Source organism: Pan troglodytes, chromosome 10 (assembly GCF_028858775.2).
Source record: "Pan troglodytes isolate AG18354 chromosome 10, NHGRI_mPanTro3-v2.0_pri, whole genome shotgun sequence".
In the NCBI taxonomy this organism is placed as follows: domain Eukaryota; kingdom Metazoa; phylum Chordata; class Mammalia; order Primates; family Hominidae; genus Pan; species Pan troglodytes.
The window spans coordinates 74996378-75019190 of record NC_072408.2 but is presented as its reverse complement, the minus strand read 5'-3'; the positions used below and the strand labels follow the sequence as shown (position 1 = coordinate 75019190).

General features: G+C 41.4%; 1 long non-coding RNA gene across 2 annotated transcripts; it reads left to right on the top strand.

Annotated features, from left to right (window-relative positions):
• Positions 1–4606: 4606 nt before the first annotated feature.
• Positions 4607–21974, top strand: LOC107967566 (uncharacterized). Of its 2 annotated transcripts, XR_010148347.1 has the most exons (5): positions 4607–4714; positions 15183–15238; positions 17334–17454; positions 19773–19906; positions 20083–21974. It is a non-coding gene; the product is annotated as an uncharacterized LOC107967566 (long non-coding RNA). The 2 variants fall into 2 exon arrangements; XR_010148348.1 differs by lacking the exon at positions 19773–19906 and having other exon boundaries at positions 20083–20574.
• Positions 21975–22813: the final 839 nt, after the last annotated feature.

Below are 22813 nucleotides of genomic sequence, written 5' to 3'. Positions count from 1 at the left end.
TGGGCATATTTACACTGCAGAAATTGGCAACTGCTACAAATCAGAACTTTTCTCTTTGGAGAGATGATTGTTAAGCATTTGTTCCTCATACCACTGGTTTGGGACCTCTGTCTTACTTCCCTGGTGCAGTCCAGAAAGATGGCAAACTTTTGGAAATCTGCTTCCTCCTTGCCCTATGTCTGGCAAAAAGTAGAAATGGCTGTGTGGCCTGTGACCTATCTTGGCAGAAAGGTTGTATGACAGCATCCAGAATTTTCCATGGCCACAGAGAGTTATGGGAGACCACTCCAATTTGTTCTGTACTTTGGAGAGAGGCTCAAAAGTGATTGAAATGGATCCATGCCTGTGGGCATGGACAGTCAAAGATCATTCAGGAAGGTGCACATCTCAGTGGATGAGAGAGTGAACAGGTGGGGCTAGGCGCTGTGGCTCATGCCTGTAATCCCAGCACTTTGAGAGGCTGATGTGGATGGATCACTTGAGCTCAGGTGTTCACAACCAGCCCGGGCAATGTGGTGAAACCCCGTCTCTACAAAAAAAAAAAAAAGCTGTGCATGGTAGCACATGCCTGTAGTCCCAGCTACTCAGGAGGCTGAGGTGCGAGGACTGCTTGAGCCCAGAGGCAGAGGCTGCAGTGAGCCGAGGTCGTGCCACTGCACTCCAGCCTGGGTGACACAGTGAGACCCTGTCTCAAAAGAAAAAAATAAAAGAGTGGACAGGTGATGACACAGGACCAGCTTCCTTCCTCCCCACTCTGGTGGCAGAAAAGTAGTGGCAGCCATAGAGATAATACAAAAGTTAGAAAGATTCTTGATTACAAGTGCCTGAAGTTGGCCCCATTCTACCACCCACCTGAATGGGACTTTGAAGAGAAGTTAAGTATTATTACAGTGAAAAATAAATAAAACTGTGTTTCTGGTACAGCTGAGCTTGTAGCCTGCACTTTGTGGGCACTACTTTAGCTCTTCGGAAAGTTGTAGTACCATCGGAGGTGTCTCTGCAAGAACCAGTTGAGAACCACTTCTCCAAGCCCCTTTAGTTGTACAAGTTCTATACATTTGATAAGTGAAAATACAAAGTGTTCATCAGCTTGCGATTTTTTTTCAGAAAAGCATCTCTATGGGAGGTGCAGTGATTAAACACACGAGCTGTGGGCTTTGACAAGGTTCAGATCTCAGCTTTGATAGGTACTATGTCATCTTAGGCAAGTTACCGGGCTTTTCTAAGCCTGTGTTGAGCTCCTCACATAAGAATTAAACAAGCAGGTCCACATAGGATTCTTACATAGCCACCTGTACACAGCAAACACTCACTACACATCATCAGTAACAGTCATCAGTAATAAGCGGATGAGGGGCACCTCCAGCTTCCTCTCAAATCCGTGACCAACTGAGAGTTAGTTAGATGCCAAAGTTCAACTGAAAACAAGAGATTCTGACTCTAGATCCATGAGGAGTCCACATTATTTAATTCAATCTTTCGAATGATCTTGTGAGTACTGTCTTTCTTCTGCCAGTAAGAAAGTTGAGGCTAAGTTGAAATCCAAACTCAGGTCTTTTACCTTCAAAGCCACATTACATTCATCTCTACTGCTTTGGAGATGTGGATGAGTGGGCACCTCCAGCTTCCTCTGAAATCAGTAGCCAGCTGAGAGTTACATGCCAAAGTTCAACTGACAGCAAGAGATTCTGACTCTAGATCTATGAGGAGCCTCATACAATTTTTTTGACATTTGAGGTATAAGTGAAAAATGAAAAGGTTTTCATTAGAGAAGAATAAAGAATACCAAGTTTATTCTAAACACGCAAAGACAGCCATTCAACTATGTCAGTATAAGAATGGTGTCACAGTGGACCCACATATTTATTTTTATTTATAAAAAAACCTTAGTCTAAATTGCATATTACTTTGCTTTTACTAAGCAATTAGAGCTTGGTAAAAATAATTGCACTAGATAGTTAGTGCAGCTGTATTTTGGGTATGCCTAGGAGAGCTCAGTTGGCTGTCCCACGGAGCCTGAGGCTGGGGCACCACCAGGCACCTGGTGGCAGCTACATAAATGTCAAAAGTGGTAACCTATGACCGGATGTGGTGGCTCATGTCTGTAATTCCAGCACTTTGGGAGGCCAAGGCGGAAAGACTGCTTGAAGCCCAGGAGTTCAAGACCAGCCTGGGCAACATTTGGAGACCCTCATCTCTACAAATAATGAAAAAAATTGCTGTGCATGGTGGCATGTACTTGTAGTTCCGACTACTCTACCAGGGAGGCTGAGGTGGGAGGATCACTTGAGCCCAGGAGGTCAAGGCTACCGTGAGCTGTGATGGCGCTCCACTGCACTCTAGCCTGGGCAACAGAGCGAGATCCTGACTAGAAAACCAAAAAAAAGTGGGGACCAAGATGAAAATACCCAGTCTAAGGGGCTAGTCCTTAAAAGTACAACCTTAAGACATCACACATGAAATTAAGTTGTACTGAGAAAAGTTGCACTTGCTTCTTTGAGACAGCAGGTTTAAATTAAATGAACATTAAATTCAATTATTAAATTGAACCATAAGAAATTGCTATTTTTGGCTGGGTGCAGTGGCTCAAGCCTGTAATCCCAGTACTTTGGGAGGCCAAGGTGGGGGGACACTTGAGGCCAGGAGTTCGAGAACAGCCTGGCCAACATGGTGAAACCCCATCTCTACTAAAAATACAAAAATTAGCTGGATGTGATGGCGCATGCCTGTAATCCCAGCTACTCAGGAGGCTGAGGCACAAGAATCATTTGAAACCAGGAGGCAGAGGTTGCAGTGAGCCGAGATCAAGCCACTGTACTCCAGCCTGGGTGACAGAGCAAGACTCTGTCTCAAAAAAAAAAGAAAGAAAGAAATTGCTAGTTTTTTGCAGGTAATAAGTGGTAAAATATCAGCAATTGAGGTGGCTCAAGCTATTGATTAAATTAAAACTTCAATTCCAGGCTGATTTTTCTTCTTCCCTAAAGAAGGACTGGATAATAATTATAGTAATAGGAGGAGGGTTCTTTGTTATCATAGTCCTTACACTTACTGAGCTCATGAGGATCCCACTTCTAGTCTGTTTATATACATTAACTCACTTAGGACCACAATAACCATAAGAAATAAAGACAATTATTATTTGTATTTGACAGATTTATCAGGTTACATGTGGTAGCTTTATTAAATAATATCTGTAGTTTTGGGTGCTTATATTAAGTGTTGTACTAAATGGCCTTCACAAATAATCTCTTTACCTCTGAAATTCACAAATGACCTCATTACTTCCCATTACTATGATTTTCCTTATTCTTCAGAGGAGGACCCTGAGGTGAGAGGTTCAGAAATTTTCTGAGTTTCACAAAATTAGTAGGGGGCAGAGGAAAAATTTAAAATGAGATTGGTCTACTTCTGGGCCTCAGTGTGTAACTATGAAGTGACTCTGTTTCGGTCTATGCTTTTCTTTCCATCTGGCCTTTCCAAGTCATAGCAGCCTCCCCCATCTTCTTTGATAATTTAGCGAGTTTCACTAAGTACTTGATAAATATCCTTGCATGCACACTGGTTTCATATGTGGCTGATTTTTGAGAATGTGGCATTGCTAAGGTGCTTGTGAAACTAGGCCAATCAAATGTATTGATTCCAATAAAGTTCTTATTAAATTGATTCCTCCTTATATAATTGTGAAATGGCCATAGAAACACCACTAGAGTTAAGCATGCGCAATTTCCTTAAATTGGATTCTCAGATAAGCATCAGCCTCTTAGAGCTTATGATATCTGAGAAAATAACAGCTAAACTCCCCTGCACTGATGTGGCAGTGAAATGATTTCTCTGGTAGTGGCTCATTTCTTAGTTACCAAGTAAAGTATTTACGGAATCTTCCCTTAGGTACAGATATTACGGTTATCATGAACAATGAGATGAGAAAATTGAGGAACCAAGGTGATTACAAAACAGCTAAAGCCAAACTGGCTGTTTGGCACCCACATTGAAAAGATTTTCTGAAGTCTAATGATTTAATTGGTTGTAAAGGATGTGCTGAGTTCAATCAAAGATGTCCAAACTTAGTTTAGATTTTCTTCCACACAGGATTAAATTGCTGTAAGTGGCCTGTTTCCTGCTGTGTGGGGACCCCCTCCAGGTTTGCATATGAAGGGTAGGTTCTCTTGGGAGACTAGCCTCACTCACATGCACACCTTCACTCACATGGCTCCATCAGGAGCTGTGAAAATGGGGGTTTTACTATTTAACTTAAAATATGAGTTGAAATGGAAAATAAAATAAAAGGGAGATAGTGCAAGTATCCGATATCCCTCCTTCAAAATGCAACAGGACGCCAAGGCAAGAGGATTGCTTGAGCCTAGGAGTTTGAGACCAGCCTGGGCAACATGGTGAGGCCCCCTCTCAAACAAACAAACAAACAACCACAAAACCTTGCAATGATGTGCAGCCTTGATGAGATAAAGAACAGGCTCCCTTTAGTACAGGCCAAATCACATGAATGGTTTCTATTTACTGGGCACTTACTATGTGTCAGACATTGTACCAAATGCCTGAATGTGGATAATCTTATGTAATTTTGCCTATTATTACCTGTATTTTACAGATGAGGAAACTGAGGTTTACAGAAACTGAGTAACTTCGCCAAATCCATATCCTTCATAAATGGTGTAGTTGGGGCTGCAAGCCATGCCTAACTGGCCTTGGAGACCAGGTATGTTGCTGATCTTGAGCACCATGGTATATTGCTTCTCATAGAAAATGTAGCCCATACACAGGCAGACTGAATCTGCAAGCTGCAGTCCCTTGACTGAGGAGTCCTGCTTTGTTCAGCTCTCCTGCACAGTATATTCCAGATTCCCCGTCTTGGGTGAGGGATTATAATGGCAGTTTATCTCCAACCACACACCAGTGATCTCATGTCCTGCCTTCCCTTCAAATATGAAGTCTGCCTGTGATCTCATTCCTGTGTCTGAGCCGATAGAGCTCCTATTCCTGTGTCATTCTGTAAGTAGAGGCTCCTGTCCATCTGTCATGTAATAAATCTTCCTTCAGTGGGAAAAAGAGAGACTCAATAAATGTCCCTAGGAAAGCATAGTTCTGCAAGGCTTGGACAAATCCTTACCTGAGGATGTGATTTACTTGTTACAACGAAAGCAGGAGGCAAAAGCATGGGGTATTTTTTGGTCTTTATAGCTTACTCTATGCCAACATTATAGTTCCTTAAAATTTAAATTCATTCATTCAATAAATAATATATACATATATAGTTCAAAATCAAAACAATATAAAGCAATTACATATAAAAACATATTTTATTTCTACCCTTGTCCCCATTCACCCTGATTCTCCCTCTAAATTAGTAAGCATTTTTATTAGTTTCTTGCATATTCATCTCATCCTTTTTAAATGCAAATATAAATACCTGTTTATTCTTTTTTTTTTACACAAAAGCTGCACTCTGTCCTCACCTTTTTTACTCTAAGTATTTTAATAATACATAGAGAACATGCACTTTTTACTGTTTACATCTGCATAGTATTCCTTGTGTACCTGTCCCACAGCGTATCTAACCAGCCTCCATGAATGGGCGTTTAGGTTGTTTGCAGTCTTGTAATTACAAAAAACATTGCAATGAATTTGCTTATGCAGTGGTATCTGTAGGATAAACTCCCAGAAGCAGGACTGCTGGGTCGAAGAGTAAATGCGCTTTACATGGTTATTGCCAAATTGTCCTTCACAGGACTCTCCCACTAGCATTAGATAAGAGTCCCCTCCACTGCCCTGCCAATAGAGTGTGTTGTCACACTGGATTTTTGCCAATCTGATAGGCGAGAAATGGTTTCCTAGAGCAGTTCTGACTTAATAGTTGTTTTTTTTTCATGACTGAGGTTGAGAGTATTTTCATATGTTTAAGGGTATATTTCCTTTCTGTGAAAAATATGTGTAGGGGAGTCTATGCCTGAGATGAGTTACAAATATTTTTGCGGGTTTGCCACTTATCTTTTGACTTTGCCTTGGTGTGTTATTATTATTACTACTCTTTTGCCTTCAGAGGGCCTTTGTTTGTTTATGTAGTTAAGCATCTTTACTCTCTCATGATCTCTGGATTTTCAGCCATAGTTAGAAAGGCCTTCCCTACACTGATGTTACAAAGGGATTTGCCTGCATTTTATCATATTTTGACAATTCCTTTCCCCCTCATCTTTAAATCTTTGAATTATTTGGAGTTTATTCTGATGAGTATTACGTTAGTTATGGATCTAACTTTGTCCTTTTGCTCCTGACTACCCAATCGCCCCACCATTGTTCTATTTAAAAATCATCATGACTGATTTGGGATGCTGCCTTTGTCATATACCAAATCCCCATAGGCATTTGCTTATAATTCTGACTCTGCATCTTTTCCATTGGTCTATTTGTGAATTCATTTAGCAGTACCACTCTGCTTTAATTATTAAGTCTTTATAGACTCAATAATATTTGGGGCCTTGTGATATTTCTTTTAGGGAAGAGAGAAAATCCTTTAGTGCTTTCAATAAGAAAGAGAGTGGCCCCTGTCAGTTATCTTGAGTATAAAAGTTTCACATTTTTGCACATCAATATATAGTAGGACTAGGTATTTCTATCACAAATCACCTTGCAAGGGAAGCAGCAGTTGGCCCTTACGTGCTTGGAGCTGGATGATGCTCCTTTTCACCCCCTAATTTGCCAGGAGGCATGAGGAGCATGTGAGTTTGGGAATGAGAGGGGTGGAGGCCTCCTGTCCTACTTGGATGCTTGAAATGATTCCAGGGAAGGAGCCGCATTGGAGGAGCACTGAGAAACCAATGCTGGGAATGTCTAATTGCTACCAAGTGGCATCTAGATTGAAAGCATTATGCTTGATGCCTGTCTTGGAGTTCTAAACTTTTTGCTCACTGACTTTAAAAAATATGCTATGAATTTAGAGCTCTGAACTTGGCTAACAAGCCCCCTAAGCCATCTTTTTTCCCCCTAAACTATGTTCTCAAAAAACATAGCCACTGTGTGAGAAGCTCTCTGGATTGTCTTCAAGCAGGACAATTGTACACTCAATGATTTGCACTTCCAATAATGCTATAGAACAATGTTTAATTAAGAGAAAATGTATATGTAGCATGAACTACATCTGTGACTTTCCCTAAGGTGTATACAAACTGAGGTTGCCTTTTCATTCAACTACCGTGATAATAACTTATTATGAGCCTGCTGCTGGCTTAACTATTTCCATGAATCCTCAAGCAGCCCTGATGGAGTTGGCTCTGAGGGTTTAATACCTTGCAAACTGCACACAGGAGCATGGCAGAGCTGTGTGTGCGTGCTTGGGTGACTGTGAGCTGGGCAAGGAGGTGGGAGTAGGAGTGGGCAGGAAACCCTCTATTCTTGATACTACAAATCTCTGAGTCATTTTCTTTCTCAGTAGGAGCCTTTGTTATTAATCCCTCGATTCTCTGCGGTTTGTTTTTAGCACACCTCAGCCTCTCACGGTGGGAATGTCTCTCTCTTTCTTCCCATCACCTTCTCTTTCTCTTACTTTACAGTAGCAATTGTATCTTCTCTTATTCTCCTTCTAGATTGCTCTGATGTTTGAAGGAACCTTCCATGGCTGTTCCAGGGTGTGGCAGGCGACCTCACAAAACTTGTTCTACATGTTGGCCAAAGATCTGCTAATTTCCTACTTAGGCAACATTGTACGATCCAGTTCTAACAGTAATAGAATTTTCTCTATAAACTCTTAAAGTGTTTTTAAAATTTATTTTTCTCAATAGAAGTAATATATACATTAAATAAAATTTAAACACTGAAGAAATATGTATTGTAAAAAGTGAAGGTGCCTCGTAATTCTACCTGCAGAGAAAACCACTTTAATAGTCTAGTGATCCTCAATTTTTTTCAATAGGTATGCCAGCTAGATTCTTCTTCTTCTTTTTTGTTCTTTCTTTCTTTCTTTTTTTTTTGACAATCTGGTTCTCTTGTCCAGGCTGGAGTGCAGTGGCGCTATCTTGGGTCACTGCAGCCTCCACCTCCTGGGTTCAAGCAATTCTCCTGCCTCAGCCTCCTGAGTAGCTGGGATTACAGGCACCTGCCACCATGACTGGCTAATTTTTGTATTTTTAGTAATGACGGAGTTTCACTATGTTGGCCAGGCTGGTCTCGACCTCCTGACCTTAGGTGATCCACCTGCCTTAGCCTCCCAAAGTGCTGGGATTATAGGCATGAGCCACAGCACCAGGTCAGATTATTCTTATTTTTCAAAAATGGGGTCACAGTATACACATGGCTTTTCATTTCGTTTTCTTCACTTTGGAAGCCTATCCAGCCTGTCCATATGTGGCAATTGCTGTTGTAATGATGAGGCAACATATTTTTGCTCCATTTCCATTTATCTCATCTTTGGTCCCATCGCAAATAAAAAAAGTACACTGAAGTAAAAGTGAGGAGCCTTGGGTTTCTAGCATAGTTTTGCCACTAGCTAGCTGTGTGGCTACAGACAAATTGCTCAACCTCGTTGGTTTCAGTTTTCGTTGTAAAGTGTTGGGAATATGATTTTAAAAGCCCCTCCTAGCTCTGTCAGATCAGGCCTATTGGTAATAGTATGTGTTGAGTACCTGCTATGTTCTAGGAACTGTTCTAGGTACTAAGAAAGCAGCAATGAATGTAGAAGAAAACCCCTATCCTCACAGAGCTTTCATTTCAATGTTGAATGTATTCCCCTCTGAATAGCACCACAAAACATCCGAAAACAAGTGCTTCTTCTCCCTCCATTTCTTTACCCCGCAATTATTCTCCAACTCAGCAACTGAACTCTTGCTTTAAACCCTCCCACGAATGTCCTTTAACAAATGCCAGCAATTAACCTTCTATTCACAACATCCAATGGATTCTTCTAGTCTGCATTTTACTTAAGCTCTAGGTGGAATGTAACACTATTATTTGTTTTCTTCTTAGACTGATTGTCTCTTTCAGCACTGATTTCTCTCAAGAATGACCATTCCTTTCCCTGAATATAATGTAGTCAACCTTTATTATTTATGGAGTCTGTTTTTGCAAATTTGCCTATGCTAAAATTTATTTGTAACTCCAAAAGTGATCCTGATAGGGTTTTTGAGGTCACTTACAAAGATGTGCAGAGGAGCACAAAATTTGAGCTTCCTGATGCGCATGCTCTCAGCTGAGGCTGACCAAGGTGATGCTTTGCTTTCCCGTTTCAGTTCCCATCCTATTAAGAAGTTTCCTTATCGCAGCCTATTCAGTGTGCATTTTTCACATATTTGTGCTTTTTGTTGATGACTTTACTGTTTAAAATAGCCCCAGGCCTAGTACTGAAGTGCTGTTTAGTGTTTCCAAGCACAAGAAAGCTATACTACGCCTTATGAAGAAAATAAGTGTTAGATAAACTTTGTTCGGGCATGAGTTCAACATTAATAAATTGACAATATAGATTAAATATGTTATTTTTAAACAGAAACACACATAAAACAAGGTTACCACTGATAAGCTGGTGAAAACACAGTGACCAGAGGCTTGCAGGAACCTAACCCTGTATTTCCCCTAAAAGAAATGGTTCAGCATTTTCTAATTCAGGGTTCACAGTGGCTTCAGAGATTGTAACTGCCATGAATAATGAAAATCAATGTATTTTAAAATCCAACTTCTCTTTCCTTACCATTCCTTAAATGTTGGCATTCCTTGGGACACTCTCTTGGTCCCATTGCTCTTCTCATCCTGTGAATTCTCCAAGACTACCCCCTTCTCTCCTAGAAAGGACTCCAGACATGTATATCCAACTGCTGTATATGTGTATTCCATATTCCTGGCCCCAACTAAAAATCCCAAACTAGGAGTTCGAGACCATCCTGGCCAACATGATGAAACCCCATCTCTACTAAAAATACAAAAAATTATCTGGGTGTGGTGGCACGCGCCTGTAATCCCAGCTACTCAGGAGGCTAAGGCAGGAGAATCACTTGAACCCGGGAGGTGGAGGTTGCAGTGAGCCGAGATCGCGCCACTGTACTCCAGCCTGGGCAACAAAACCAAAACTCTGTCTCAAAAAAAAGAAAAAAATCCCAAACTACGCTTACTACCTCATTGATGTGTTCTTCCTTGAAGAGTCCCAGTTTAATAAATGGTATCACCCAAGTAGGTAAGCCAGATCATGGAGAATCCTTCTTCACTTCTCTGATTCCTTCCCTACTCCCTCTAGCTCCCAGGTGGTTGACTCTAGCTCCTTAACGTCTCTCAGCTCACTCTCTTCCTTTCTGCTCCCATGGCTACTCCTTAGATCTGGCCCCATGGTTGTGGCCTAGGGTGATGAACTGGCTTCTCAAGTCCTCTACCTACAGTCAGTATTGTACCCCCATTTCGACACCTTCAATCCATCTTCCACATTGGGGCCCAAATGAGAGTTCTGTTTAATAGCAATGTAATAGCTGACGTTGACTTCTTGGGTCTGTGTCCCAGGCATCATGCTAGAGACCTGACACATACTATCTGTAATCCTCAGGCTGCAGGTATACACAGTTATACCCATTTTCCATCAAAGGAACTGAGATTCACAGGTGATAAAACCCTAACTGCTAAGTACTAGAACACAGGAGCCTTTATGATTTAGTCTCTGGCCACTTCATTAATTTCATGTGTTGACAAATTTTTTCTTACCTCTCTGTGTATCCTACCCTCTAGCAGTTTAAAGCTACATGTGGTTTTCCCAAACATTTTGTGCTGCTTCACATTTCCATGCCATTCTTTAGCTATGCCCTCTGCTTGTCATGATCTTTCTTGCCTTGTCTATGACAAGGCCTACTCAACTTACTACACTCAGCTTAATAAAACTGGCTTTAATAAAGCTTCTAGAGCTTCCCAAGTGGAGCAGGCCACACAGTCTTTTCTGTTCCCACTATACTCTGTAGAAACTTCTATTGCAGTGTCACCTTACCACATTTACTGCTTAAATGCCTTTCTCTGTGTAGACTCTTTAGACGTGACACCTTTTCTCTGGGTGAACTCATTTTTGCTTATTACTTCTATGACGGTCAATAAGATCATGATTTCTAACCAATATTATGGCTCAGTTGCCTCTACTCAGCTGCCTATCCTAATATCTGCTTACTGGACCATTGTACCAGAATGGTCCAAGCCAAATTAATTATTTTTTCTCTAATTTGCACTACTTCTAGATGCACAATGAATGAAACTCCATCTGTCTGCTGTTCAAGCAAGAAAATTTGGAATTGTCAATTTCCCCCCTACTACTATCTACACATAGTGTCTATCTTTAAATTCTATTTGCCCTAGAGCTATCCTATTAATATATTTTGTACCCATCACCTTTCTCTCCACCCCAATTGGCCACATCAGATCACTATCTTCCTGTCAGTGCACCCGGCTCCTAACTTGTTTCTCTACCTCCAATCTTGCTAAAATGATTCTCCTTATTCTCATCCGAGTGCTGCTCATAAGGAACAAATGGGATCTCCCCAGTTCATTCCATCATAATCCTTTAGTGTCTTGCCATGGCCAGTAGGATAGTGTAAGCTCACAAGCATTACAGAACCCTTCATGCTTTTCTCTCCGGTTTTGTCTCTCTCTCTACTTCTCCCTTTCGTATAAGTCTTTCAGCCTCATCTAACTATTCACAGATCTTCAAAGGTGGAATTGTGTATGTTCTTTCTTTTTGGGCTGGGTGAATTGTATATTTTCTTTTTTCTTTTCTTTTTTTTTTTTTGAGATGGAGTCCCACTGTGTCACCCAGGCTGGAGTGCAGTGGCGTGATGTCAGCTCACTGCAACCTCTGCCTCCTGGGTTCAAGCGATTCTCATGTCTCAGCCTCCCAAGTAGCTAAGACTACAGATACAAGCCACCATGCCCGGCTGATTTTTCATATTTTTGGTAGAGATGGGGTTTAGCCATGTTGACCAGGCTGGTCTTGAACTCCTGACCTCAGGTGATCTGCCTGCCTCGGCCTCCCAAAGTGCTAGGATTACAGGCGTGAGCCACTGCACCCGGCCGAATTGTCTATTTTCTTTATGACTTGGCTCAGAGAATTTCTAGTTTGGATTATGTCCTCTGCTTTCAGAGAACTCTGCCTCTGACTTTGCATACTGTGCACTTTAAACACCTTAAAGGCAGGAACTGTGTATAATACTCAGAGCATGGCCTAGGAGCCAGCATGGAGGAGGTGAGATATAGATGTTTGTTGAATGACTGTATGAACTCACAATTTTGAAGGTGTTGACCATGGGCATTGTTGACCTGGTATATATTTGATTGACCAATGGCAGCATCACAAGTCATACCATTGACCAATGGACAGGATCACTTGTGATGGCATCTTCTGATGCCATCAAGGGCTGCATTCCCAGGAAAAAACAAATTACTGGGATCTTAGAGATATTCTCCCTTTCCTATGCCTTCAGAGACATATCTAAGCTTAGCTATGCTTTCCCTCATCCTCTGAGTTTCAGCAACAACCATCCATAGCAGTTAAGAAAATTTCAAATAGCTTTAAATTAGGCAACAAGTTACCTTTTGCATAATGTTTGCATAATGCATGATGCAAAATGTTCCTATGTCACTAATTTTTTTTTCATGGAAAAAATGGTGTGCTACATCTTTTTGACTTATGTTTTAACTTCTAGATATTCTTCTTTCCTCCTGGCAAAGCTAACCATAGGGTCGGAGGACTTGAATGCCCAGTGACATTTGGTGACAATCTGAAGCCACCAAGGAAAGAAAATATTTCTTCTTTGTGGTACAATTGTTTAAAACATGGTTGCAAGCAGGTTTAAGTAGGACTTTTTTTTTTTTTTAAAGCATAGTTGATTTAAGCAGAAACTTGAAAAATAAAACACAAAAAGACAACTACAAAATAATATGCATAGCATGACCCCATTTTTGTAAAACAAGAATAATCCAGTTAGCATAGCTTAGAAAAAATGGAAAGAAAGAATATGCACTTGGCTGTTTAATAGTGGGTTTTTTTTTGTTTTTCTGGAAGTTATGATTATAGTGGACCTTCACTTTTAACATTACTTATTTCTGGTTTTGCTATGCAAAAAAAGGGCAGAAAACTCCGGGAAGAATTTTATTTATAGCTTTATCCTGGGGGCTGTTTTGCTTTTCTACATCTTCAGAGTGGAAATGCTGTCTAAACCAATCAGTTAACAATTTGGTTAACTATGGTTACTACCATTATTTTGGTTTCCTGTGACACTGGAAGAATGTTTTCTAGCTTGGTCCCTTGTCCAAGCAAATGTTACCAATTTTTAAAAAAGAGACTGCGCAACATCCTCAGAAGTAGCCAAGTCTAGCATGTATCTTTTGTTTAAATGTGTGGGGATAAGTTATTCTATACGCATATGATTATACTGTAAAATCTTAGACATTTATAATTCAGTGAGTAATGATTTCCCAAAAGCTAAAATTTGTCAATTACGTGCAGCTAGTAATTTCCAGGTTATGAGGCTACTTCGACAATGGGTGAGACTCTGGGGGTTGCTATGGGGAGCGCCTCCAGCAGTGAAGCTAATGTGGGCTTGTGCCACTGTCATAGGGGCCACACTCTGAGTCAGAAAGGACCTCAGGAAAGGAGTTCAAATGCCCAACTGATGCAAGAATCCCTCTGCAACATCCACGACTGCCAGACTCCTGTTTAAAACTTTCTGACAGCTTCCCACGCTCACAGGGCAAAGTTCAAACTCCTTGACGTGCTTCAGGAGGCCTTGCGCAGTCTGGCCTCTACTTACATCTCCAATTTTGTTTTTAAGTATTCATCAATTTGCTTACTAATTCCTTTATCAACCCATGCATCAGATATTTACTGAGTGCTTACAGTGTACCAGGCACTATTTTGGGAATTGAAAATACACAACAATAAATGAAACAGACAAAATCCTCTTGGAGCTTTCATTCCAGCAGTCTAAGAAACAGTAAACAGGCTGGGCACAGTGGCTCATGCTTGTAATCCCAGCACTTTGGGAGGCCAAGGCGGGTGGATTGCCTGAGGTCAGGAGTTTGCGACTAGCCTGGCTAACATGGTGAAACCCCATCTCTACTAAAAATACAACAAAATTAGCCAGGCGTGGTGGCACACACCTGTAGTCCCAACTACTTGGGAAGCTGAGGCAGGAGAATCGCTTCAACCCGGGAGGCAGAGGTTGCAGTGAGCCGAGATTGTGCCACTGCATTCCAGCCTGAGCAACAGAGGGAGATTCCATCTCAAAAAAAAAAAAAAAAAAGAAAGAAAAAGAAAGAAACACAGTAAACAAATAAATAAAACATGTTGTGTCAGGTAGTAGTGAATCCCATGGGGAAAAATAAAGCATGGAAAATGTAGTGATTTTAAATACAGGCACACATTCTTTGATACTTCTCCCTCCAAGAGGTTGAGCCTAAATCCTTTTCCCTCTAGTTTGGGCTGGACTTAGTGGCTCACTTCAAATGAATGAAATAAATCAGAAGCAATGATGTGTGACTCTGGAGCTTAGGCCACAGAAGGCACTATGTCTTCCTCTTCTCTCTCTTAGATCACACTCTCTGGGAGATGTTAGCTGCCACGTTGTGAGCAGCCCTATAGAGACAGCCCTGTGTGATGAGAAATTGAGGCCGCAGACAGCAGGCATCTGAGTGAACTTTCTTGGAAGTGGATTCCCCAGCCCCTGTCAAGCCTGCAGATGACTGCATCCTTGGCCAACTCTTGACTACAATGTCATGCGTGACCCTGAGCCAGATTCCTTAGAAATGATATGAGATGACAAATGTTCTTTGTTTTAATCTGCTGAGTTTTGGGGCAATTTGTTAGACAGTGATAGGTAACTAATACAAAAAGAAAATAGGGAAGGTGTATGTTGGGTGGTGCTGGCTGTTGCCAGGGTAATTACAGGAGGCCTCACCGAGAAGGAGACTTGTAGCTAACTCTTGAAGGAGGTGAGGGAGTGAGCCATGAGTACGTCTAGAGAAGATTTCTTGCAACTCTTCCTGTTGCACTGTGGTCATACAGAACTTGCCTCGGTCATTGGAACACACCATTTTCCTTCTTAACTCCAGGCCTTCCCACATGTTATCTCTTCTACTCACAGCTCACACCTCCTCACCCTTCCCTGCCACCCCACATCACTTGCAATGCTGGCCACCTCATTAACTCCTCATTTATCTATCAGGTCTCAGCTTAGATGCTGCTTTTTCAAGAAAGCCATTCATATCTGCCTAGCCTTGGGTAAGTACCCTTTCTGCGTGGTTCCTTGTGGTTCACAGTCATAGCACTTGACACAGTGTAGGATGATGGCCTTTTGTTTTTTTTTGTTTTTTTTGGCCTTTAGAGGGATTATATTCTCTGTGAGGACAGGGCCATATCTTTTGCAGTTGTAACTGCCACAGCCAGCAGAGTAATTGACACTTGGCAGGAACTCAGTCAATAGCTCCTAAGTGCATGAAGACATTCTGTTCCACCATCGAATGGCAGTCACACAAACCCTCACCGTCTCAGTTTCCTCATCTCTAAAATACCCTCCTTCCAGGATTATGGTGAGAATAACAAATGCACTATGTAAGTCACCTAGCAGAGTAAGTTCTATAGAAGCAATAGTCAAATTCTAGTGCAGGAAGTCTGTTCCCTTATAAGACAGTCCCTTCCATTCCATTGTTCAGCAGTTCTAATTAGGAGAAAACTGTTGTCTTGAAACTGGACAAATTGAGGATAAATACCTTCTCCGATTAGGGCCCATTTTGATTTTTCATTCACAATTAGATGGATATTTTAGGACACAAGAGAACAATTCTAGTCAAATCTTTCCTTCCTTTCTATTCATCAGGTTTATTGAGGTATAATTTGCTATAGTAAAATTCACCCTTTTTAGGCATGCAGTTCTGTGAGTTTGGACAAATGCATGCAGTTTTACTACTGTCACCAGTCAACAGGTTTTCACTTTTTATTAATTCTCTGTTGACAGCTCAAAGTAGTGTACAGTTCTTACTTAGTACTGCTTCCACTCTCTGCCAAAACAAACTCTCCAATTTTAAATGATCTTGGCTTTTTCACTCAGTGTTTGGTGCTTGGACATCTGGGGGTGCCTGTTTTTGTCTGAATCTCTGCAGCCAGAAGGATTGTTATTCCAAAGTGTAACCAACCATTAACCAAAATATTATTACATTTATTCTGATTCCTTTTATTACCATCTCTCAGAGCAGAAATTGTGAATGGGCAATGATAACCCTTTAGCTTCATTTGGGACCCTGAAGAGCAAAATTCTTTCTCTTCTGTAATAAAAATAGAAAAAGGAAGATTTTGAAACAAAGAGGGGTTTCTAACAAGAAATTTGCACACGTGCATGTTTCTCCCCTGCTCTGAAGCTCTATTATACTTGTTGTCAACACTGTTTGTCACTTTAGTGCTCCCTAATTACCACTCCTTTGTGTTTGACGGCACTAATTTGATTACAAGATGAGGAACTTTTCCCTGTTTCTTTCCTCCTACATAAAGAGGATGAGCACAGGACTGGGTACACAGTTAAATGCAATAAAAGTTCTTTTGAGAGACTAACTTGTAGGGAGAGATGGCTTTTGGTAGGTTAATGGGAAGGTTCTTTGCAGATAGATCAGGATTTCTGAACAGAACTTCCATTTAGAAAGTCAGATCTTTTAATTTATTATTATGAATAAAGTTTTCACCAGATTCACTGTGGTTTCACTAATAAATTATGAAATAAGTTGCCTAGCAATACAGTGTAATAAGTGTAGACATCTAGGAAGGTGGATTATCTCAAAAGATCAAGGTAAAGTTTAGGTTCCATCTGTGGGTACAAAGAAATGAAAGAAGGAAGCCTTTGTGGCTCTTGAGGTAAAGTGATGCTAGCATCCACTTCTTTCCCCCAATCCCCCTCAGTTTATAAGTCATTGTCGAGAATACTAAACCACCAGGGCGATACAGGGGAATCCCACAGGTGAACATGACTTTAGAACATGCTTTCGGAGAGGGTCTCTGAAAGAGGTTTTCTGGACATCTCGGTCGGGGGAGCTCATGGATACCTGGCAGTAAGTACGCAGTAATGTCCCAGAAATCAACCTGATGCAATTTTACTGCAATTTTCTGTTCTTGGGTCATATACAAAAATATCAAAAGCACTTTCTGCTCTTTCTCAATAGCAATGAATGCAATTAACCACAAATATTTCCAAAGAGGTTACAGAAATTTTAATGTTATGAGAAAGTCAGAGGGTCAGGATAGGGTTGAGCCTAATGCATATGTGTAAGAGGCACAAGAAGTTGCTAAGAGATACTTATCCAAAATCTTTTTTTTTTTTTTTTTTTTTTAGGCAGAATCTCACTCTGTTGCCAAGATGGAGTGCAATGGCATGATCTTGGCTCACTGCAACCTCCGCCTCCCAGGTTCAAGCAATTCTCCTGCCTCAGCCTCCTGAGTAGCTGGGACTACAGGCACGCAGCACCGCGCCCAGATCATTTTTTGTATTTTTAGTAGAGATGGGGTTTCACCATGTTGGCCAGGATGGTCTCGATCTCTTGACCTCGTGATCTGCCTGCCTCGCTCTCCCAAAGTGCTGGGATTGCAGACGTGAGCCACTGCACCCAGCCTTATCCAAAATCTTTACAGCCATTTTGTCTACATTTTTTATTAGTTTTTTTTTTTTTGGGAGGAGGCTAAGATGTTAAAGGATCTTGCAGAAATACCTATCTGCATTTAAGATTTTCTAGCGATTAATGCCTAGGTATGCATTAGTTGGCCGTTATAGTCTCAGTGATCTGGTGCCCCCTTGGGTAGTGGCAACACAGGCCAGGTAAATTTTTATAAGTTTGGGCAGGATGTACCATTCAGAGCATGAGGTGCTTCTATGGAGGTTGTGCCTCCATGGGAGAAACATTGGAGACCCTGGATAGCCTGGGAGTCAAATAAGGGCAACCAGGGCTGGCGAAACAACAAGAGGAGAACAGGTCTAATAAAGAAGATGGGCGTGGTTTTGCATCTAGAGTGCCCTCAAGATGGACCTGCAACTGAGGTGGATGGAGCTGCTCAGTGGTGAACTTCGTAGTAATTGTCATTGGGTCACCCTGAGGCATCTATGCCAGCTGTGTTAGGGAGAACTGGACAACTCTCTTGAGACACACAGGCATCGGCCTTCATGACCAAACCTTCCTTGAGTGGGTCTCCCAGGCCCGACTTTAGCCTAAAGAATAAAGCACAAAGAGGCTGCTGATGTCATGAGGGCAGGCTTTATCCTTCACAACATGAGGAAGTGGGCAGTTTGCCCCTCCTTTTCCCTTGGTCCCACATGTACTCTCTTTCTTCTTTCTTGACACCATTTCAGTAATTCTCCCAACCTCGGTTTCTAAAGTGAGGGGGAAATTTTCTATACACCTCCTCCCCACGTTCTGCTTGAATAATCATGTAATTTATGGGAAGTTTTGTAGGGTAGCCCTATTCTTACTTGCTGTTCTTTTTATTTTACCCCAGGCCATCCCCAGGTCAAATATAAATTGGTGTTGTGTGTGTGTGTGTGTGTGTGTGTGTGTGTGTGTGAGAGAGAGAGAGAGAGAGAGAGAAAGAGAGAGAGAAACAGTGGTATTTACTGGAATTACAGAAAGAAGCCAGAAAAATCTGACCTGTTCTTGTTTCCTGCCCTAATGGAACTGGCCATCTAGTCAGGGAGATAGAAAAGTAACCTGGGCATTTTAATTCAGATTTACATGACCACGATAGGAGCAAACACAAGGTCCTGTATGCTTTAGTTAGGAAGTGGTATAGTTTTATGGATTCCAGAAAAGTCTTTTTTTTTTTTTTTTGAGATGGAGTCTCGCTCCATTGCCTAGGCTGGAGTGCAGTAGCATGATCTTGGTTCATTGCAACCTCCATCTCCTGGGTTCAAGCAATTATCCTGCCTCAGCCTCCCAAGTAGCTGGGATTACAGTCACTCACCACCATGCCCAGCTAATTTTTGTATTTTTAGTAGAGACGGAGTTTCACCATGTTGCCCAGGCTGGTCTCAAACTCCTGACCTCAAGTGATCTTCCTGCCTGGGCCTCCCAAAGTGCTCAGATTACAGGAGTGAGCCACTGCGTCGGGCCCAGAAAAGTCTCTTTTAATGACCAAGTATATCCCTTGCTTGGATCCCTAATAGCCGAAATCCAGCAAGTAGAGATGCATTTAGCTTGACACTTCACTCTGAGATAGCATGGTGAATGGAAAAAGCCCTGCATTCATCCTGGATTTGTCATTTTATGGCCATGTGACTTGGAGAAAGTTATTTCATCTTTCAGAGTCTCATATTTCTTATCTGTAGAACTGGAATAACAGAATTTGATGGGTTACTATGAAGATGAAATGAGATAAAATCTAGGGAACAGCTTGAAAATTATGGATGTATTAGTTTTATGGTTTGTGACAGTGTGATTTATTAAATAGACTAGGGTAGAAGGTGGAGGCTGAGAAGAAGGAGAGAGAAAAGGGTGAGTGAAAGAAGGTAGAAAGGAAGAGATGAAGGTCCCCAAGTCATGCTTGTTTTATTCCATGGTTTTGCTCCAAGGTAGTTTTGTTGTTGTTGTTGTGTCTTTTTTTTTTTTTTTTTTTTGAGACAGGGTCTCGCTCTGTCGCCCAGGCTGGAGTGCAGTGGTGTGATCTTGGCTCACTGCCACCTCTGCATCCTGGGCTCAAGCAATCCTCCCACCCAAGCCTCCCGAGTAGCTGGGACTACAGGAGTGAGCCATCACACCCAGTTAATTTTTTTGTATTTTTTGTACAGACAGGGTCTCACCATGTTGCCCAGGCTGGTCTTGATCTCCTGAGTTCAAACAATCTGCTTGTCTTGGCCTCCCAAAGTGCTGGGATTACAGATGTGAGCCACTGTAGCTGGCTTCAAGGCAGTCTTAAGTGCAGGTAATAGTTATTTAGAAATGCAGATAATAGACCTTGGTTATAGTGGAGAAAATGTAGGGAAGACTAGAAAGCGTGTGATGCAGCCAGTCATAGCTGTGCCCATAGGTAAACCATCTCATTTTCTTCCAACAGAAACTAGAATGACATCACCTAACTTCTGTCTTTTTTTTTTTCAGTCCTGAAAAACTGATGAAGTTCCAGAAAGCTCAGCAGGAGTATATTTTCATAACTGGCTGAGAAGAGCCTGAAAATTTTTAAGTGGTGATAAGAACAAACAAGATTCAGAGACCAAGATGATGCCAAGCATGAAGAATTTTTACTCAACTCATACAGAACCTGAAAAGAGACATTCTAGTGAGGCTGGAGGATTGGGAATTGGGAGAAGAGACCAACAGTGGGCTGTTAGAGTGAGAGAGAGAGAGAGAGAGAGAGAAAGATCGTGCCGAAAATCTTCCCCAAGCAAGAACATCTCTGGTCATTTCCTTGACCTTTTTGGATAAAGTCTTACCTTGCAGATTCAGCATAAATCACCTTTCCATGTCCTCTCTCTGTGGGCGGTGTGTGGAGGTGCGAGGAGCAGGCACTGAAGCCAAAGAAATCAGTTCTCATTACTCACTGGCCTCCCTTGTTATCTGAGTTTCTGATGAGGAATAGAAAATTTTTGGTCTTACTCAATGCATGATTTTGCTAAGGCTGTGTCGAGAAGTCATCGAAATAACTAGATGAAAGCAAACAGTCTTGGCCAACCCACTTACTGTTTTATTTTCACTAGCAGTTTTCTGGATTAGGTGCCTCAGCTGTCTCTATGAGGGCAAAGATCTATGACCCACTGACTCCCTTTGTCTCTTTCCACAGACACCTTACACTCTACCCCACATTTACACCCACCCCACACTCCCATTCTCATCGCTACTCCACCCTTTCCATAGGGGAAGTAGTATTTGACCTCTGCTTCAGTTGGTTCCCCTGCCTATTATTTCAACTGGAATAGGGCAGGGGAAGTCACATCTGGGGACAGGATGGGACCTTTGGGCCACTGCTTCATTTCTCTTGGGCCCATGAATCAATGAAGAGGAGAAAGTCATTGAGAAGCATTTGGGCACCTGCAGATATGATCAGTGGCAACAGCAGTTTGGCGATTCTGCCTGAGGTGTTTGAATACGGCTTAAATTCCCCTCAAAGTAGACAGTTCTTATTCCATTTGTCTTTTTCTCCTAAGTGGCTGCACCTTTCTCAGGGACCTCCATATGCCAGCTTTCCATTCTGGATATGCCAATTATTTGCCAGATCTTTCTGACTGATCACAAGTACAGTACGGGGCCACTCTTTAAGAATCACTAGTCCTTAAAACATTTAAAAATAGTTGACTTTGTTTTTCTACTGAATTGCCTGAATGAAAGTTTTGAGAAAATATTTTGTCATAGTCATAAATTAGTTTTAAGTCTAAATCTTACCCATTGGTGGCTCAAGTGTTTTTAGATACTGGTCATTGTCATCATTGCTTCTTATCTCACTAACGGTACTAAATTACCCCCGCCACTGGTGTCAGAAGCCTCCTAGCAGGTCTCACTGATGCCAATTTCTGCCTCCCCAATTCATAACTCTGGCTCTCTGCTTAGATTGTTGCTTTTTGCAGGTTCCTTCCATGCTTAACTGCCCACAACAGGTCTCTACTGCCCTTCATATCAAGTGCAGACTATCTGGCTGGTATTCAAAGATGCTCATAAGCTGTTTCCACCCTCCCTCCCTTCCCTTCTTTGCCATCACTTCCCAACATGTACATTCCATTCTAATCCAAAGAGTCATTTCTTTATCTTGAACTATGTTCCCATGTTCAAATTTTATTTTTCTGCTGCTTCCTCTTCTTGGATAGTTCTTCTTCCATTCTTTCAACTGGCCCAAGTACTAATAATATTTAAAATGTTACTCAAATCCAGCATCCGTCTTAAAGTCTTGAATGAGTTTTCAGTATCAACCATCGGATCTCTATTGCAGTGGCTGTAATTTCATTGTAAAGATGTTTTATTCATTTAAAGTTAACTCATATTTGTGGGGCAATAAATACTACATAGAATTGTTATTTTTCTTCTTTGAATAATGGTCATCTCCACTATACTCTGAGTGCTCCAAGAGCAAGAAACATGTCTTTTTCATCTTGCATCCCTAGTGTCCAGCCCAGTGCCTGAGACATAGCAGTTGAATTGAAAATGTTACAGTATGAATTGTATTCTGAAGTTCCTTGAGGACAGGGCTATGTCTCAGTCATTTTATATGCCCCAAAGTCAAAGACAGTACCAGGCCCATGGCAGATATTCAACAATCTTTATTGCATTGAGCATTCAGAATAGAAAGGTAGGAATTGTCATGCTTGGTAACATTAAAGAAGGACAGAGATTAAATCTAGAGTGTGAATGGTCAGTTCTAGGAATCAGTAATTATGCCCTGGGTTTTGTCCACAAATTAAGAGGAGAGGCCTGAACAGAGAGGAGAGGCCTGAACAGATAGCAAAGGCCAACACGGCCACCTCCTGGGAGGTACAGAACTGAGCAGAGGAAGGAAGCCCTGGAAGTTATTACCTGAATTCGAGAACATGGGGACAGGATGAGAATTGACAAGATTTAACTGATTCTGAGGAATAATGACTTTAAGAACATTTTCAGTAAATTACAAAATACATATAGAAAAGTGAATAAATCATAAATGCATAATTCAATAAATTTTCACAATATAAACACACGCATACAGTCAGCCAGATAGAGAAAAACATTACCAGCATCCCAAAAGTCCCATTCCAGTGTCTCAGCACCCCTTAAAGTAACTACTCTTCTGACTTCCAATGTGTTAGACCAGTTTTGCCTGTTTTTTGAATTTTATATGAAAGAAATGATATTACTTGTATTTTTCTGT